The sequence below is a fragment of the Ambystoma mexicanum genome, chromosome 5q, assembly GCF_040938575.1.
Source record: "Ambystoma mexicanum isolate Mex_15411 chromosome 5q, UKY_AmexF1_1, whole genome shotgun sequence".
In the NCBI taxonomy this organism is placed as follows: domain Eukaryota; kingdom Metazoa; phylum Chordata; class Amphibia; order Caudata; family Ambystomatidae; genus Ambystoma; species Ambystoma mexicanum.
The window spans coordinates 1373421352-1373428574 of record NC_090933.1 but is presented as its reverse complement, the minus strand read 5'-3'; positions in this window follow the sequence as shown (position 1 = coordinate 1373428574).

Below are 7223 nucleotides of genomic sequence, written 5' to 3'. Positions count from 1 at the left end.
ATGCCTTTCCCCCCGAAGTGCTGATGCCGTGGCTGCACTGCCATCTCCAAAAACAGATGCAGGAGCTCAGACGCCATCAGAAATATGCCCTTTCCCCCTTAGGTGCTGATGTCATGGCTGAGCTGGCATCTCCAAAAAAACAGATACAGGAGCTCAGACTCCATCAGAAAGATGCCTTTCCCCCTAAGTGCTGATGTCATGGCTGAGCTGCCATCTCCAAAAAACAGATACAGGAGCTCGGACTCCATCAGAAAGATGCCTTTCCCCCTTAAGTGCTGATGCCATGGCTGCACTGCCATATCCAGAAAAAGATGCAGCAGCTCAGACTCCATCAGAAAGATGCCCTTTCCCCCTAAGTGCTGATGTCATGGCTGAGCTGCCATCTCCAAAAAACAGATACAGGAGCTCAGACTCCATCAGAAGATGACTTTCCCACTAAGTGCTGATGCCATCGCTGCACTGCCATCTCCAAAAACAGATGCAGGAGCTCAGACTCCATCAGAAAGATTCATTTTCCCCCTAAGTGCTGATGTCATGGCTGAGCTGCCATCTCCAAAAAACAGATACAAGAGCTCAGACTCCATCAGGAAGATGCCTTTCCCAATACGTTCTGATGTCATGGCTGCACTGCCATCTCCAGAAACAGATGCAGCAGCTCAGACTCCATCAGAAAGATGCCCTTTCCCCCTAAGTGCTGATGTCATGGCTGAGCTGACATCTCCAAAAAACAGATACAGGAGCTCAGACTCCATCAGAAGATGCCTTTCCCACTAAGTGCTGATGCCATCGCTGCACTGCCATCTCCAAAAACAGATGCAGGAGCTCAGACTCCATCAGAAAGATTCATTTTCCCCCTAAGTGCTGATGTCATGGCTGAGCTGCCATCTCCAAAAATAGATACAGAAGCTCATTCTCCATCAGAAAGATGCCTCTCCCCCAAATGTTCTGATGTCATGGCTGCACTGCCATCTCCAGAAATAGATGCCGGAGCTCAGGCTCCATCAGAAATATGCCTTTCCCCCTAAGTGCTGATGTCATGGCTGCTCTGCCATCTCCAAAACAGATACAGGAGCTCATTCTCCATCAGAAAGATGCCTTTCCCCCATACGTTCTGATGTCATGGCTGCACTGCCATCTCCAGAAACAGATGCAGCAGCTCATACTCCATCAGAAAGATGCCCTTTCCCCGTAAGTGCTGATGTCATGGCTGAGCTGCCATCTCCAAAAAACAGATACAGAAGCTCAGACTCCATCAGAAGATGCCTTTCCCACTAAGTGCTGATGCCATCGCTGCACTGCCATCTCCAAAAACAGATGCAGGAGCTCAGACTCCATCAGAAAGATTCATTTTCCCCCCTAAGTGCTGATGTCATGGCTGAGCTGCCATTTCCAAAAATAGATACAGAAGCTCATTCTCCATCAGAAAGATGCCTTTCCCTCAAAAGTGCTGATGTCATGGCTGCACTGCCATCTCCAGAAACAGATGCAGCAGCTCAGACTCCATCAGTAAGATGCCCTTCCCCCTAAGTGCTGATGTCATGGCTGAGCTGCCATCTCCAAAAAACAGATACAGGAGCTCAGACTCCATCAGAAAGATGCCTTTTCCCCATAAGTGCTGATGCAATACTGCACTGCCATATCCAAAAACAGATACAGGAGCTCAGACTCCATCAGAAAGATGCCTTTCCCCCCGAAGTGCTGATGCCGTGGCTGCACTGCCATCTCCAAAAACAGATGCAGGAGCTCAGACGCCATCAGAAATATGCCCTTTCCCCCTTAGGTGCTGATGTCATGGCTGAGCTGGCATCTCCAAAAAAACAGATACAGGAGCTCAGACTCCATCAGAAAGATGCCTTTCCCCCTAAGTGCTGATGTCATGGCTGAGCTGCCATCTCCAAAAAACAGATACAGGAGCTCGGACTCCATCAGAAAGATGCCTTTCCCCCTTAAGTGCTGATGCCATGGCTGCACTGCCATATCCAGAAAAAGATGCAGCAGCTCAGACTCCATCAGAAAGATGCCCTTTCCCCCTAAGTGCTGATGTCATGGCTGAGCTGCCATCTCCAAAAAACAGATACAGGAGCTCAGACTCCATCAGAAGATGACTTTCCCACTAAGTGCTGATGCCATCGCTGCACTGCCATCTCCAAAAACAGATGCAGGAGCTCAGACTCCATCAGAAAGATTCATTTTCCCCCTAAGTGCTGATGTCATGGCTGAGCTGCCATCTCCAAAAAACAGATACAAGAGCTCAGACTCCATCAGGAAGATGCCTTTCCCAATACGTTCTGATGTCATGGCTGCACTGCCATCTCCAGAAACAGATGCAGCAGCTCAGACTCCATCAGAAAGATGCCCTTTCCCCCTAAGTGCTGATGTCATGGCTGAGCTGACATCTCCAAAAAACAGATACAGGAGCTCAGACTCCATCAGAAGATGCCTTTCCCACTAAGTGCTGATGCCATCGCTGCACTGCCATCTCCAAAAACAGATGCAGGAGCTCAGACTCCATCAGAAAGATTCATTTTCCCCCTAAGTGCTGATGTCATGGCTGAGCTGCCATCTCCAAAAATAGATACAGAAGCTCATTCTCCATCAGAAAGATGCCCTTTCCCCCTAAGTGCTGATGTCATGGCTGAGCTGACATCTCCAAAAAACAGATACAGGAGCTCAGACTCCATCAGAAATGCCTTTCCCACTAAGTGCTGATGCCATCGCTGCACTGCCATCTCCAGAAACAGATGCAGGAGCTCAGACTCCATCAGAAATATGCCTTTCCCCCTAAGTGCTGATGTCATGGCTGCACTGCCATCTCCAGAAACAGATGCAGCAGCTCAGACTCCATCAGTAAGATGCCCTTTCCCCCTAAGTGCTGATGTCATGGCTGAGCTGCCATCTCCAAAAAACAGATACAGGAGCTCAGACTCCATCAGAAAGCTGCCTTTTCCCCATAAGTGCTGATGCAATACTGCACTGCCATATCCAAAAACAGATACAGGAGCTCATACTCCATCAGAGAGATTCATTTTCCCACTAAGTGCTGATGCCACGGCTGAGCTGCCATCTCCAAAAATAGATACAGAAGCTCATTCTCCATCAGAAAGATGCCTCTCCCCCAAATGTTCTGATGTCATGGCTGCACTGCCATCTCCAGAAATAGATGCCGGAGCTCAGGCTCCATCAGAAATATGCCTTTCCCCCTAAGTGCTGATGTCATGGCTGCACTGCCATCTCCAGAAACAGATGCAGCAGCTCAGACTCCATCAGTAAGATGCCCTTTCCCCCTAAGTGCTGATGTCATGGCTGAGCTGCCATCTCCAATAAACAGATACAGAAGCTCATTCTCCATCAGAAAGATGCCTTTCCCCCAGAAGTTCTTATGTCATGGCTGCACTGCCATCTCCAGAAACAGATGCAGGAGCTCAGACTCCATCTGAAATATGCCTTTCCCCCTAAGTGCTGATGTCATGGCTGCACTGCCATCTCCAGAAAAGGATGCAGCCGCTCAGATTCCATCAGTAAGATGCCCTTTCCCCCTAAGTGCTGATGTCATGGCTGAGCTGCCATCTCCAATAAACAGATACAGGAGCTCAGACTCCATCAGAAAGATGCCTTTCCCCCTAAGTGCTGATGCCATTGCTGCACTTCCATCTTCAAAAACAGATGTAGGAGCTCAGACTCCATCAGAAAGATTCCTTTTCCCTCTAAGTGCTGATGTCATGGCTGAGCTGCCATCTCCAAAAAACAGATACAGGAGATCAGACTCCATCAGAAAGATGCCTTTTCCCCATAAGTGCTGATGCCATGCTGCACTGCCATATCCAAAAACAGATACAGGAGCTCAGACTCCATCAGAAAGATGCCTTTCCCCCCTAAGTGCTGATGCCGTGGCTGCACTGCCATCTCCAAAAACAGATGCAGGAGCTCAGACACCATCAGATAGATGCCCTTTCCCCCTTAAGTGCTGATGTCATGGCTGAGCTGGCATCTCCAAAAAAACAGATACAGGAGCTCAGACTCCATCAGAAAGATGCCTTTCCCCCTAAGTGCTGATGCCATCGCTGCACTGCCATCTCCAAAAACAGATGCAGGAGCTCAGACTCCATCAGAAAGATTCCCTTTCCCCCTAAGTGCTGATGTCATGGCTGCACTGCCATATCCAAGAACAGATACAGGAGCTCAGACTCCATCATAAAGATGCCTTTCCCCCCTAAGTGCTGATGCCATGGCTGCACTGCCATCTCCAAAAACAGATACAGGAGCTCAGACTCCATCAGAAAGATTCCTTTCCCCTAAGCGCTGATGTCATGGCCGCACGATCATCTCCAAAAAAAAGATGTAGGAGCTCAGACTCCATCAGAAAGATGCCTTCCCCCCTAAGTGCTGATGCCATTGCTGCACTGCCATCTCCAGAAACAGATACAGGAGCTCAGACTCGATCAGAAAGATGCCCTTTCCCCCTAAGTGCTGATGTCATGGCTGAGCTGCCATCTCCAAAAAACAGATACAGGAGCTCAGACTCCATCAGAAAGATGCCTTCCCCCCTAAGTGCTGATGCCATTGCTGCTCTGCCATCTCCAAAAACAGATACAGGAGCTCATTCTCCATCAGAAAGATGCTTTTCCCCCATAAGTTCTCATGTCATGGCTGCACTGCCATCTCCAGAAACAGATGCAGGAGCTCAGACTCCATCAGAAAGATGCCTTTCCCCCTAAGTGCTTATGTCATGGCTGCTCTGCCATCTCCAAAACAGATACAGGAGCTCATTCTCCATCAGAAAGATGCCTTTCCCCCATACGTTCTGATGCAATACTGCACTGCCATATCCAAAAACAGATACAGGAGCTCAGACTCCATCAGAAAGATGCCTTTCCCCCCGAAGTGCTGATGCCGTGGCTGCACTGCCATCTCCAAAAACAGATGCAGGAGCTCAGACGCCATCAGAAATATGCCCTTTCCCCCTTAGGTGCTGATGTCATGGCTGAGCTGGCATCTCCAAAAAAACAGATACAGGAGCTCAGACTCCATCAGAAAGATGCCTTTCCCCCTAAGTGCTGATGTCATGGCTGAGCTGCCATCTCCAAAAAACAGATACAGGAGCTCGGACTCCATCAGAAAGATGCCTTTCCCCCTTAAGTGCTGATGCCATGGCTGCACTGCCATATCCAGAAAAAGATGCAGCAGCTCAGACTCCATCAGAAAGATGCCCTTTCCCCCTAAGTGCTGATGTCATGGCTGAGCTGCCATCTCCAAAAAACAGATACAGGAGCTCAGACTCCATCAGAAGATGACTTTCCCACTAAGTGCTGATGCCATCGCTGCACTGCCATCTCCAAAAACAGATGCAGGAGCTCAGACTCCATCAGAAAGATTCATTTTCCCCCTAAGTGCTGATGTCATGGCTGAGCTGCCATCTCCAAAAAACAGATACAAGAGCTCAGACTCCATCAGGAAGATGCCTTTCCCAATACGTTCTGATGTCATGGCTGCACTGCCATCTCCAGAAACAGATGCAGCAGCTCAGACTCCATCAGAAAGATGCCCTTTCCCCCTAAGTGCTGATGTCATGGCTGAGCTGACATCTCCAAAAAACAGATACAGGAGCTCAGACTCCATCAGAAGATGCCTTTCCCACTAAGTGCTGATGCCATCGCTGCACTGCCATCTCCAAAAACAGATGCAGGAGCTCAGACTCCATCAGAAAGATTCATTTTCCCCCTAAGTGCTGATGTCATGGCTGAGCTGCCATCTCCAAAAATAGATACAGAAGCTCATTCTCCATCAGAAAGATGCCCTTTCCCCCTAAGTGCTGATGTCATGGCTGAGCTGACATCTCCAAAAAACAGATACAGGAGCTCAGACTCCATCAGAAGATGCCTTTCCCACTAAGTGCTGATGCCATCGCTGCACTGCCATCTCCAGAAACAGATGCAGGAGCTCAGACTCCATCAGAAATATGCCTTTCCCCCTAAGTGCTGATGTCATGGCTGCACTGCCATCTCCAGAAACAGATGCAGCAGCTCAGACTCCATCAGTAAGATGCCCTTTCCCCCTAAGTGCTGATGTCATGGCTGAGCTGCCATCTCCAAAAAACAGATACAGGAGCTCAGACTCCATCAGAAAGCTGCCTTTTCCCCATAAGTGCTGATGCAATACTGCACTGCCATATCCAAAAACAGATACAGGAGCTCATACTCCATCAGAGAGATTCATTTTCCCACTAAGTGCTGATGCCACGGCTGAGCTGCCATCTCCAAAAATAGATACAGAAGCTCATTCTCCATCAGAAAGATGCCTCTCCCCCAAATGTTCTGATGTCATGGCTGCACTGCCATCTCCAGAAATAGATGCCGGAGCTCAGGCTCCATCAGAAATATGCCTTTCCCCCTAAGTGCTGATGTCATGGCTGCACTGCCATCTCCAGAAACAGATGCAGCAGCTCAGACTCCATCAGTAAGATGCCCTTTCCCCCTAAGTGCTGATGTCATGGCTGAGCTGCCATCTCCAATAAACAGATACAGAAGCTCATTCTCCATCAGAAAGATGCCTTTCCCCCAGAAGTTCTTATGTCATGGCTGCACTGCCATCTCCAGAAACAGATGCAGGAGCTCAGACTCCATCTGAAATATGCCTTTCCCCCTAAGTGCTGATGTCATGGCTGCACTGCCATCTCCAGAAAAGGATGCAGCCGCTCAGATTCCATCAGTAAGATGCCCTTTCCCCCTAAGTGCTGATGTCATGGCTGAGCTGCCATCTCCAATAAACAGATACAGGAGCTCAGACTCCATCAGAAAGATGCCTTTCCCCCTAAGTGCTGATGCCATTGCTGCACTTCCATCTTCAAAAACAGATGTAGGAGCTCAGACTCCATCAGAAAGATTCCTTTTCCCTCTAAGTGCTGATGTCATGGCTGAGCTGCCATCTCCAAAAAACAGATACAGGAGATCAGACTCCATCAGAAAGATGCCTTTTCCCCATAAGTGCTGATGCCATGCTGCACTGCCATATCCAAAAACAGATACAGGAGCTCAGACTCCATCAGAAAGATGCCTTTCCCCCCTAAGTGCTGATGCCGTGGCTGCACTGCCATCTCCAAAAACAGATGCAGGAGCTCAGACACCATCAGATAGATGCCCTTTCCCCCTTAAGTGCTGATGTCATGGCTGAGCTGGCATCTCCAAAAAAACAGATACAGGAGCTCAGACTCCATCAGAAAGATGCCT